The following is a 13701-nucleotide window of genomic DNA, read 5'->3' on the forward strand; positions in this document are numbered from 1 at the left end:
CAGCTGGGTGTGACTTGCCTAAGGCCACCTACTTACTTTCTATGGTTGAGAAGGGATTTAGACTATTTCCTGGATTCCCAGTTCAAACCACTACAGTTTAATACTAAACTATTACAAAACACTACCACTTTACTTACATCTTTCACTTCTATGCAATTCTGTGGTACTTGCTCAAGAACATGTACTTCAGTTCTCAACACATGGAAATACCAATCCAGAGTAATGTAGTACATTTTGATGTTTATCAATCCTATGCTAGTAAATCTATTTGTATATCCTGTTCTCCTGTCTAGTGTAGTGCCAGGTTGGGTAAATCTTTAATAAGAGTGACAACAAAAGATTTATTTTTCTTTACATTGCTGAAATATGAAAAAGCAAGTCAGAAGGAGTAGATTTGTGCACAAATGAGCTCCAATTCTGATACCAAGAAGACCTGGCTGAGCATGTGTTGAGAAGCATCTCATCCTGAAATTCTATATCCACCTCCCTACATCCAATTCTATGTTTGCACAATTCTATTTCACATGGATCCAATTGCTGTACTCACTCTAGTGAAAAATAAATTGAATCCTGGAGGTCTAATGTTGCCCAATCCTAATGGAGCAATCATGTGAAAATGTTCTGACATTAATAGCAAATACTGCCTGGGGTGATTACATACACACTCCCTTCTCAAGTTGGCTTCACCCATCCTTGTATCAGTGGACTGGATAGAGGCCTAAGCCTTAATCAGTAGTTCCTTAAATGTGTATAACAAGGGAAGGAGTTTCCCAATGCTGTTTGTGTGTGGATGGTGATCCGTTTGAAGCTGAAATTCTATATTATCCATGGAGGCTCTATGTATAAATTGGTTTCAACCCAAATGGAGAATTCCCATAGAGCAGTAGTTCCCAACGTGTGGTTTCCAAGAACTAAAATATGGTTTGCAGCTTCACCATTACTACATCATTGCAATGAGAGCAACTTGTCTCACGAAACCCTCTTATAGTGCTGAGGCAACAGGGATGTCGGGAGGGGAGAGGCGGACTACCCACGAAAGGTGCAACAAGCCTCCTGAATGCTGCTTCTCCTCCTCCTCCCTCCCCCTGAGTGGAGCCATTCCATGTGGCGCCTGAAAGCAGGGGGCACCTTGGTGTCTTCATTTTTAGGCCTGTTACTGGGGTTATTTGGAGTGTTGATTCAGAAAATTGCATTGGATAGACTATATCAGCTCTTTGTTGATTATTCATTCATTTGCTTCCGACTTTTCATGACCTCATGGACCAGCCCATGCCAGAGCTCCCTGCTGGCTGTCGTGACCCTCAACTTCATCAAGGTCAAGCCAGTCACTTCAAGGATACCATTCAGCTTACCCTTGGTCGGCCTCTCTTCCTTTTTCCTTCCATTTTCCCCAGCATCATTCTCTTCTCCAAGCTTTCCTGTCTCCTCATGATGTGGCCAAAGTACTTCATCTTTGCCTCTAATATCCTTCCCTCCAGTGAGCAATTGGGACTTATTTCCTGGAGGATGGACTGGTTGGATCTTCTTGTGGTCCAAGGCACTCTCAGAATTTTCCTCCAACACCACAGTTCAAAAGCGTCTATCTTCCTTCGCTCAGCCTTCCTTATGGCCCAGCTCTCACATCCATAGGTTACTACAGGGAATACCATTGCTTTAACTATGTGGACCTTCATTGCAAATGTAATGTCTCTACTCTCCACTATTTTATCGAGGTTGGTCATTGCTCTCCTCCCAAGAAGGAGGATTTCTTCTGATTTCCTGGCTGCAGTCTGCGTCTGCAGATTTCTACGTACCTAGAAATATAAGGTCTGTCACTGCCTCCACGTTTTCTCCCTCTATTTGCCAGTTACCGATCAGTCAGGTTGCCATAATCATGGTTTTTTCATGTTTAACTGCAACTCAGCTTTTGCACTTTCTTCTTTCACCTTGGTTGTAAGGTTCCTCAGCTCCTCCTTGCTTTCAGCCATCAGAGTGGTATCATCCGCATATCTAAGGTTGTTAATGTTTCTTCCAGCAATTTCTACTCCAACCTAGGATTCATCAAGCCCCGCATGTCGCATGATGCATTCTGCATACAAGTTGAATAGATAGAGTGAGAGAATACAGCCCTGCCATACTCCTTTCCCAATCTTGAACCAGTCTGTTGTTCTGTGGTCTGTTCTTACTGTTGCTACTTGGTCATTACACAGATGCCTCAGGAGACAGACAAGGTGACTTGGTATCCCCATACTACAATTGCTTTAGAATAGTCAATAAAATAAAAGTAAATGTTTTTCTGAAACTCCCTACCTTCCTTCATCATCCAGAGGATATTGGCAATTTGGTCCCTCGTTCTTCATCAGCTCTAGATGATTAAATATGGTTTTCTATGGGCTACCAGATAGCAACTACTGGATGGCATATGTTCTGTATCAGAAACTAGAGCTGATGTGATCCATCCAATGCAATTTTCTGAATCAGCACACCAAATAACCAAACCAAATTTGAAGTTGAACAAAAACTGATTTGTAACCCTTTGGGTACTAATGTTGGAGAGTGGTCCCTGGTTAAAGTGTTCCCTGCTCAAAAAAAAAAAAAGGTTGGGAACCACTGAGGATAGGCATGATTTGCTTCAGACATGTCACTCTCTGTATATAAAGGATGGCAGAACTGACAATGGAAGATATTCAATCAAAATTGATATAGGGTTTAGATTAAAAGAGCTTGGTTCAATCAGCCGTCTGATTTGGTTTAACAAGATTGCAAACTGAAATGAGCCAGACCCTATCTTTCAGCCTAACTGATTTATATGGGGTTGTTGGAAGAACAAAATTGCATGTTCATCTGTTCAGAAACCTTATGAATGAATGGATGATTTACCTTGATATCCACCACTCCTTTAACACAGTCAAGGCAGTAACCCATTTATTTTCACTTTGGTTGAGAGTAATTGGCTCAAGGTATAATCTGGTAATTGTCATCAAATAAACCTTGGTGTAATAATTTGGACCCAAATAAAGATACCCTCTTCTTCAGAACCTTGTTTGTGTTGATAAATGACTCCCTTCCAATTATCCTTTCACTGCAAATTTGAAAGGTTTCCCTCTCTGATGGTCACGTACATAATGCTTTTGAGTAGCTCAGTCTACCCAAATGGCCTTTCTGAATATAAGCCATATTGGCATTAAGTGCTTAATACAATACAGACTGGAAATTATGCTCTCTTAACAGGTCTAATACATTCATTAACATTTAATGAAAGAAACTTCAACATTAGCCTTAATGTTATTTTGCTTTTCAAACTACTATCACATATACATTATCCAGTTATTTGAAGCTATACAACACATTTCATAACGAAATAATTTTTATTGTATCTCTCTGCGATTACTTGGTGCAGGGCCAAAGAGCATCAGCATTTAGGATTTCCTAAGGAGGTTGTATAACTCCAAGACACATATGAACTTTTGTTTGTGTACCTTGCAAGCAAAGCAGGTCCAAAGTCCTACAGAAACCTTCACAAACATAATACCAGAAATGCGCACATTTAGACCACTATCTCTGTAGTGTTCAGGCTTACTTTTGTCCCCTGCTCTGGCGTATCTTGTCAAACATGTTTTTCATGTTCTTGAGGTGCTATGAAAAACTGAAAAGGGGTGAGCATGCATTGAAGTTTGCATCACAGCACCTTCAGCTCTCAACTTTTAGTGAAACGGAGGCTCCAATTCTGACACAAGCTTGAAACAAAAGAATTCCATGCTGTGATGGTTAGCAACAGCTGTTTCCTTGCTGTGAACTGAGATGGAAATCCACATCTTCTGTGTTGAAAATCACAAGAGAAAATATAATATGTCACATGCAGTGATGCTTTCTGGCATGGAATCTGGGGCAAAATCTCAGGAACCCATTCAGTTGAATCTAAGGCCTCAAAATGCAACAAGGCTTATTACCACAAATTAAAGAGCTTGCACCCACATTCACACACATGTAGAATCATAAGGGAAAAATCTTTTTTAAAAAACAGGCAGGAAAGAAATGTAAAAATTAATACTAGAAATATTTTAAGAGGTAGAACTGAAACACTGAAGATATCTAGTTGAAATTTAAAAAGTTAGTGTACTAGGGGGAATTTTCTCCAATTCAGTTCAAACAAAAAAAGAAAGTACAAATGCAAAATTCCAATTTGAAGGCCTCAATCCATTTTAGGAAAACTAACTTGACTTCCCTATTAGCTTCCCACCATCCCCGAGATTTTGTTTTTGTGCATTGCATTTACTTTTAGATCATAAAGTCAGAGCACTGGAAAAGTTTCTGCCTGCCAATATATGAAAACAGATTGTATAACAGGCTCTGATTTATACCACTACACTGGGCAATGATAGTGAGAACAAGGATTCCTCTGCTTTCTAGTCATCCTCTATGATTAATAACTGCAGCCATACCAAGTTACTCTGGAAAAAAATACACATTCGATAAAAGAATCAAAGAAGGAGGAAATACAGCAGGGATTATCTACAATATCTACAAGAAAAAAGAGGAAGGATCTTTGTGGCGCAATAGAAAAAGGGCCTATTACAGCTTGCAAACTTTATTTTTGGGCCAGTGGTCATGCTGGCTGAGTGATTCTGGAAGGTGTAATCCAAAAACGTTTATTTTCCAGCTCTTTGATCTGGCTTCCTAGATGAACCCACTTAAACTGCAATATCCCATACCTCCCCACCCACTTCTGAGAATCTCTTACATTAATAAATGTAATAAAGTATATCAAATAGGCTACAGATGGGAGTGTTTCCCATACCGTACCCCAGCAATTTCAGTAGGCTTGCAAGAGGAATGCACATTCCATTAAGCTCATCTATAATGAGCACAGCCCTGGAAATAGGTATTCTTTCATTCCAATCAGGACACGTCTCTTACTTACTTAGGCGATCCCTCGACGTTCGAGGACGATGGTCTTCCAACCTTGGTATCTTGGGCGTGTGTTCTTAGGTGACTGAAGAGACCGATTCTTGACCCGCATATTCTCCCGCAGTGAGGACATCGGTTTCCAGGTGGAAGGCGGTCCCGGTCGGGGTTAGCTTGACGCTCCTTCCTCTTGGCACGTTTCTCCCTTAAGCCCTCCGTTCGTGCCTCTTCAAACTCCGCAGCACTGCTGGTCACAGCTGACCTCCAATTAGAGCGCTCAAGGGCCAGGGCTTCCCAGTTCTCAGTGTCTATGCCACAGTTTTTAAGGTTGGCTTTGAGCCCATCTTTAAATCTCTTTTCCTGCCCTCCAACATTCCGTTTCCCATTCTTGAGTTCAGAGTAGAGGAGCTGCTTTGGGAGACGGTGATCGGGCATTCGGACAACGTGGCCAGTCCAACGGAGTTGATGGCGTAAGAGCATCGCTTCAATGCTGGTGGTCTTTGCTTCCTCAAGCACGCTGACATTTGTCCGCCTGTCTTCCCAAGAGATTTGCAGGATTTTCCTGAGACAACGCTGATGGAAACGCTCCAGGAGTTTGGTGTGACGTCTGTACACAGTCCACGTTTCGCAGGCATAGAGCAGGGTTGGGAGGACAATGGCTTTATAAACAAGCACCTTGGTCTCTCTACGGATGTCCCGGTCATCGAACACTCTCTGCTTCATACGGAAAAATGCTGCACTCGCAGAGCTCAGGCGGTGTTGTATTTCAGTGTCGATGTTGACTTTTGTGGAGAGGTGGCTACCAAGGTAGCGGAAATGGTCAACATTTTCTAATGTTGCACCGTTAAGCTGTATTCCTGGCTTTGCAGAGGGATTAGCTGGTGCCTGTTGGAAGAGCACTTTGGTTTTCTCGATGTTCAGTGAGAGGCCGAGCTTCTCGTATGCTTCTGCGAAGGTGTTTAGAGTGGCTTGTAGGTCTTCTTCTGAACGCGCACAGACTACGTTGTCATCAGCATATTGGAGTTCTATAACAGATGTTGTGGTGACCTTGGTTTTGGCTCTCAGTCTGCTGAGGTTAAATAGCTTGCCATCTGTCCGATAGATGATTTCCACTCCGGTGGGAAGCTTCCCATCAACAAGGTGAAGTATCATAGCGATGAAGATGGAAAATAAGGTGGGGGCAATAACACATCCCTGCTTGACACCTGATTCAACCTTAAATGGGTCACTTTGGGAGCCGTTGCTGTCCAAGACTGTTGCCATCATGTCATCATGGAGGAGCCGCAGGATGTTCACAAATTTGTCAGGGCACCCGATTTTTTGGAGGATGGTCCAGAGAGCGCTGCGATTCACTGTGTCGAATGCCTTTGCAAGGTCAATGAATGCCATGTACAGAGGTTGGTTTTGTTCCCTGCATTTTTCTTGGAGCTGTCGAGCAGTGAAGATCATGTCCACTGTTCCTCTGGAGGGGCGGAAGCCATTCTGGGATTCTGGGAGGGTGTCTTCTGAGACAGGGAGAAGGCGGTTTGCAAGGATTCTTGCGAGGATTTTCCCGGCGGAGGTTAGAAGGGAGATACCACGATAGTTCCCGCAGTCTGTTCTGTCCCCTTTCTTGAAAAGGGTGATGATGGTGGCATCCTTGAAGTCTGCTGGGATTTTCTCGGTCATCCACACCTTTTCAATAAGCTGGTGGAGTTGTTGCATCAGCTCAGGTCCACCCTCTTTGAAGATTTCAGCGGGAATCCCATCAGGTCCGCTAGCTTTGTTGTTTTTTTGTTGGCTGATGGCATTGCTGACTTCTTCCAAACTAGGCAGTGCTGCAAGCTCATCCCTGGTTTGTTGTTGCGGGATTTGTGAGAGGGTCTCTTCGGCCACATTGGAGCTGCGATTCAGCAGGTTCTGGTAGTGCTCTTTCCAACGTAGTGCAATTGATGTTTTGTCCTTCAGAATTTTGGTTCCATCTGATGAGCGTAGGGGCTGTATGCCATGGTTTCTTGGTCCATAAATGATCTTTGTGGCTTTGAAAAATCCCTGAGCGTCATGGGTATCTGCAAGGTGTTGGATTTCTTCAGCCTTCTTTGTCCACCAGATGTTCTTGAGTTCTCTGGTCCTTCTTTGGACCTCGGCTTTTGCACTGGCATAGATCTTTTTCTTGGCAGCACAGTTGGTGTCTCTCTGCCATGTTTGGAAGGCTTTCCTTTTGTTATCAATCAGCTGTTGGATCTCTTTGTCGTTATCATCAAACCAGTCTTGATGTTTCTTAGTTAGGTATCCAATGCTTTCTTCGCAGGCTGTGATGATGGAGGTCTTCAGTTTGTTCCAATGTTCCTCAACATTTTCGGGGTGTTCTGTGGGTAGATGATCTTTGAGTGTTGTTTGGAGAAGGGCTCGTTTGGAGGGCACCTGAAGGGCTTGGGTGTTCATTTTTCGCCTTGTTTTCCTTCCTTGGAGTCTGCGTTTGGGGACGATCTTGATAGCCATCGTGGATCGGATTAGCCTGTGGTCTGTCCAGCAGTCATCAGTACCTGTCATGGCTCTTGTGAGAAGCACATCGCGGCGGTCTCTGGCACGTGTGATAACATAGTCCAGGAGGTGCCAATGCTTTGACCGAGGGTGCTTCCATGATGTCTTGAGCTTGTTTTTCTGGCGGAAGAGCGTGTTGGTGATGACAAGGTTGTGCTCTCCGCATTTGGTGAGAAGCAAGATGCCATTCGAGTTGCTGTTTCCGACCCCGTCTTTTCCTATGATCCCTGGCCACAGGTCAGAGTCCCTTCCGACTCTTGCGTTAAAGTCCCCCAGGAGGATGATTTTGTCCTCCTTAGGTATCTCCGATAGGATGGTATCCAGCTGACAGTAAAATTTTTCCTTGATGTCTTCGTCAGCATCTAGAGTTGGTGCATAGGCGCATATGATGGTTGCCTGTTGGTTTTTGGCAAGGTTAATTCGGAGGGTTGAAAGTCGTTCGTTGATGCCAGTGGGTGCTTCAGTCAGGTGCTTCACCAGGTCGTTTCTGATAGCAAAGCCAACTCCGTGTATTCTTCTTCGCTCTTCTTCAGGTAGTCCCTTCCAGAAGAAGGTGTAGCCTCCCTTTTCTTCCTTCAGCTGCCCCTCTCCTGCTCTCCGGGTCTCCTGAAGGGCTGCTATGTCGATCTTGAAGCGTCCCAGCTCTCTTGCAATGAGAGCAGTCCTGCGTTCGGGGCGCTCGCTGTCAGTGTTATCTAACAATGTCCGTACGTTCCATGTTCCAAAGTTCATTTTTCTTTTTTGGCCGCAGAGTGGTGACCCCTCTGGACGCGGCAGTCCAGTCAGGGTAGGAGAGGCAGACTATGTTTAGGGCACCTTTTCTAGCCCCTTCCCCGTGTGGGGTGAGCAGAGCGGATCCTAAAAAGGGCTGCTCAGTCATGGATACAGCTGCCGGACTACTCAACTGCCTCGGTCCTTGAGGTAGAACGACTGAGTCCATATCCACCGCCCATGTGCCAGTCTGTGACTAGGGGCTTCCAGATTTCACAGTCCTGCCCCCGTCGCCACTCGCTGATCGCCATGGGACTTTTGTAGGTTTGTTTTTATTTTTGTTGGAAGACGCCTGTGCGTGATTTTTTTTAATGTGTGGAGGTCGGTGCACGGCCGGTCAACACACAGTCTTCACAGAGTGAGGTTCCAGCAGTGGTGTGGTTAACACAACGACAGTGGCTTCTCAGTCTGTTGCAGCCTTCTTCCGCCTTCACAGCCGTTGTAACATGTACCATGTTATCCTCCGCCTGCTCCGCCGTTGAGGTCTTTGGGTCTTCGGATTGTGCTTGGTCTGGAACCTCCCCTGCGGCCACTCCTGGGAGTGCATCACTCCAGTGCCCACAGGTTCATCGGAACACGCAAGCCCCCTCACCACGGCAAGGTGACAATCCATCGAGGGGGACACGTCTCTATGTCGGCTAGAATCAATGCTGCATTAGTCTTGAGGTTGAAGTAATGCTTTGTAAGTTAATTAACAATGGCCAGGATCCCAAGGTTTGTGCAGCTAGGTTTTGTTTTCCTTTTTTGTTTGTTTGCGACTGAAGTGATGTTTGAGTTGTGCTTCAGAAACAATAATCACTTTTTCCTCCACTCCCAATGCCACTTCTTACTATGATACAATTGTCTTTATGAAATTGAGAGGAGTTTCAAAACCATTTTAAGATAATGGCACTACTAAGAAAATTATTAATAGTATTCCTATTCCAATGGGAGCTGTTTAAAATTGTCTTTCGTAGTCTAGTAAGTAACTTCCAAATGCAGCATGAGCTCCACATTTGCAGGATGAGTATCTCCACAGCTTTCCTTTTATTCATATCTCACAAAATATTTCATCTCTAGGCCTTTTCTATATTCTCTGGAATGATTCTATGGTATTCTTGGGCCAAATGTACTTGATTTCAGTAGAATTCACAGTTTTGCTTATCCACACAAAGTATGGACTTTAGTACAGCTGGTTAATAACCAGCTGAAATAAATTTTACCAATCCAAAGGTTGGCAGTTCAAAGCCAGGGTCAGGTGAGCACCCAACCTACAGCCCAACTCACTGCCCACCTAAGCAGTTCAAAAACAGCTGTGAGTAGATAAAATTAGGTTCCGCTTAAGTGGGGAGGTATTTTATGGCACCATAAAAAGGAAATACCAGAAATGCTGATGATCAAAATAAAGGAGGAAGTCTGTGATCTAGACTCTTTGACATGGAAGATGGAGTGACAGCACCCCCCTGTGGCCCGAATTGAGCACAACCTCCAGGACACTGAAGATGGGGAAATGCCTATATATATATACCTTGATCTGTTGTCTGTCTTGTCAGTATAACAGCATTGAATGTTTGCCGTATATGTGTTGTGTGATCTTCCCTTCGGGGTGAGAAGGGAAGAATATAAATGATGTAAATAAATGCAGTAAACAAACATATAGCCCATGGATATGGTATCATACTGCACAACCAAATCCAAACAGGACCTTATCCCATGTAAGTTTCTCCGTTTTCTCTCAGTTTCACACATTGGTAAAACAAAGTCCCACGGATGCCATCCTATGATGCATGGCCACTTTTGGTTGCCACCTGTAGGAACCCATCTTGCCAGCATGCAAAAATGGAGAGGAACCTCCTGATTGAAGAAAAAGGGGAAAGCAGGAAGAAGACGAGGAAAAGATGTGGGATGGCTGGTCATCCACGAAAGTGTGCCTTGCTGGGGTAAGACAGGTCCCCACTCTTCCATACACTTTCCCCTGCTTTCCCCCACATCTCTCCTGCCCATGGGATAATATCCTTAGATCAATGGCTAGAATGTTGGCTTTTGATTGTCCTTATCTGTAAGATAAAATTGATTATTCCTACTACAGAATAATGACCTAACAGACAAGGTTTACAAATGGCAATGTTCACCGTTAAGTATCTTTCACTATCATTTTCCCCTTGTCTGTCTGTCAACATGGGAAGTTAAATGGGAGTTTCTATATCTAAAGAATACATTACTGTTAATGACTACAAGGCAAAATATATTATGAAATAGGGTTATAGAAATTATTCAGCCAAATCCTGGGGGGAAAAACCTGATTCAGACCATTTTGCATTAACTTCAGGTCCAATTATATTGGCCTAGTTGAATCCTGGAGCAGAACAGCACAGTGTGAAGCACTTTGGACCTCTTTGGAAAACCAAAGATTAATACTAAGCAAGAGGAAAGCCAGACAGTATGTCTCCAGCCTGACTGTATAAGGAAAACACTAAGGTGGTGTGATGTGTAGGGGGAGGAGCGGGGCTTTGCTCACTGACTGCTCTGTCCTGCAATCTGGTGCAAGAATGTCACCTGCACTCCATCAAAGTGCTTATGGGGAGGTTACTGAAGTGACATAGTCAGTTATCTCCTCCAGCATCTCTTTGTTTCTCGATTTAGCTGTATTGGTAACAGCTCCAAGTGGTCTCATTCAAGACTGAAGAAGAACATTCTCAACAACCATGAACCAGGGAAAGGATCCATAGGGCAGAAACAGAGGGTGATGGAGGCAGCAGCTCTCATGTTTATCCAAGAGGCATAGAGAAGCAGACCTGGAAAAGACATGAGTGACGATTTTTCAGGATCATTGGGGGATCTTATGAACTGAGCTGATAGTAAAGAATAATCTTATCTCTGGGGTTGTTGTATGTTTTCCGGGCTGTATGGCCATGTTTTAGAAGTATTCTCTCCTGACGTTTCACCCACATCTATGGCAGGAATTCTCAGAGGTTGTGAAGTATGGAGAAACTAAGCAAGGAAGGTTTATATATATATCTGTGGAAGGTCCGGGGTGAGAGAATAACTCTTTGTCAGTTGGAGGCCAGTGTGAATGTTGTAGTTAATCACCTTAATTAGCATTGAATCGCTTTATCTCCTGGCTTCTTCTTGCCTGGGGGCATCTTTTGTTCAGAGTCGTTAGCTGCCCCTGGTTCCAATGTCTGGAACTCCTCTGTTTTCGGAGTGTTGCTTCTTATTTACTGTTCTGATTTTTGAGTTTTTAAATACTGGTAGCCAGATTTTGTACATTTTCATGGTTTCCTCCTTTCTGTTGAAGTTGTCATATTTTGTGATGATGTGACCCTGACTCTCACCAGTCAGCCTGTTCATACAAGAAGAAAAAAATCCTTCATTTCATTATTGTATTATTATTATAGAGGACCAGCGTGGTGTAGTGGTTTGAGACTCTAGAGATCAGGGTTCAAATCGCCATTCAGCAAGGGAAATCCACTGGGGGAGCTTGGGCAAGTCACACCCTCCCAGCCTCTGAGCCAACTCCCTCTGAACAAATATTTCCAAGAAAACCATGCAAGATTGTCACCTTAGGGTTTCCAGGAGTCAGAAATAACTTGAAGGCTCACAACAATAAATCATTATATCTTAATTAAATGGTTACTAGATTTTAAAGCACTTAGCTGACTTCTCAGAATCACAGAATATAAAGTTGAAAGAGATCACATGGGCCATCCAGTGCAACTCATTTTTAAAATGTAGCATAACAATTAAAAACTCAGCAATACAGTGCCCACCTATTAAAAGCATTACATTCAGTTAATTCCCATGACCTTTAGATAAGCAGGGGTAAATATGTCATATTTATTTTATAAAAAGCCATCTGTCTCTCTTGTTCCGACATGTCTGAATCTGTGTGTCATTCTGTGCTGTTTTATGTTTTGGGGAGAGGTTCCTCCTTTTCTTTTTCTGATGACTGCTATTGAGGCCACTATGACCAGAGAGCATACATTTTTGCCTTCCTCAAGTTCACATACAAAAGCTCATTGCTTAGCAAAATGACTTTTTGGGACTACAGCTCTCAAAATCCCCCAGTCAGCATGTTCACAAAAGCAGGAAAGATGCTGAGCCTGAGCTAAGGCTAAAGCTGGCACATATTACAGCGAAGGATGGCAAGTATGGTTCTCAAGATACATTTGATCTTCAGCTCCCCGCAGCACAATGCAGCATCAGCAGTGATGAAGGATTATGAGAGATGTAGTTCAACAGTGCCTGGAAAGCATGTTACCCATGAATCACAGGAACTTTGTTCACGTCCATTGTACTAGAAAGCAGGACTACTTTTATTAAAGTATAACTTACATATATGTTTTGATATATACAAAAAAGGGGAAAATTAGTCTGCTGGTTTGTTAAGTACATGCTAGTCTGCAAAGATCCCCAACAATTTAATTGGAGGGGGGGTTGAAACTGGATAATCACTGATTTTGTTACAAAGTGCTTTGCTGCAACTAAAAAGTAACAGGTTTATTGTGACATAAACGTTCATGGACACTGACTTTGAGATTGCACATTTCCTAACCAGGATGGGTCAGGAAATCTGCAATCTCTAAAAAAATATATCATTGAAAACTTATGTTGTTGCTTTTTAAAAAACTAAACATTCATGCACTGTGATCTTTTCATTTTCTGGGACAGCATTGCTTGCTCTTTACAGGATTATTCTACTTAATCTAAATTGGATTGTAATACACAGGCCTACCTACATAAATTATGCATAGGTAAGGTGTGGCCTTCCAGATGTTGTCCAATGGCAATTCCCATCCAGAAGAGCAGGCAGCAAGGGATAATGGGATTTGCAGTCCATACCTGAGGGATCACGAATTTATTTATTTATTTCATTTATATACCGCTTTTCTCGCCCCTAGAGGGACTCAAAGTGGTTCACAACATAATAAAATGGAAGATTCAATATCTCATAACCCTATAAAAGAAACATTACAAGTCTAAAAGCAATATATATAACCATAAATTAGCTCATTAAAACTATATAGATCATCAAACATATAAAATATTAAACATTAAGACATTTAAAACATTGCTCATCCCCAGGATACATTCCACTGATAACATTCAAATTTGTTACATAGACTCAATTCGCTGTCAATGAAGGTGCCTTGCTTTGACTGGTATACTATAAGACACACATTTTGGTACCTTCTTGTCATTTCTGACCCATAGGGAGCCTATGGGATCTAATACAGGTTTGTGTTGGTGTTGTGTTCCAGAAGTAAGGAGAACACAACTTGTTATCCAGTAGATTTCATGGCTGGTGTCCAGTCATAGTCTTAGAGTGCATCTACCCTGTAGAATTAATGCAACTTAACCCCACTTTCACTGCCATGGCTCAATGCTATGGAGTCTGAGAGGCACCAAAAGTCTGCAGGAGGATTCCAGACCAGTTTAAGTACATGTTTGCCTTTCTCAAGGCAAACTGTATGAATTCTACCTTTTTAGATGCACCCATGATTGCCAAAGTCCAAGGCAAAACTACAACCCCACACTAGCTGC

Source organism: Anolis carolinensis, chromosome 3, assembly GCF_035594765.1.
Source record: "Anolis carolinensis isolate JA03-04 chromosome 3, rAnoCar3.1.pri, whole genome shotgun sequence".
NCBI classification, from domain to species: Eukaryota; Metazoa; Chordata; class Lepidosauria; order Squamata; family Dactyloidae; genus Anolis; species Anolis carolinensis.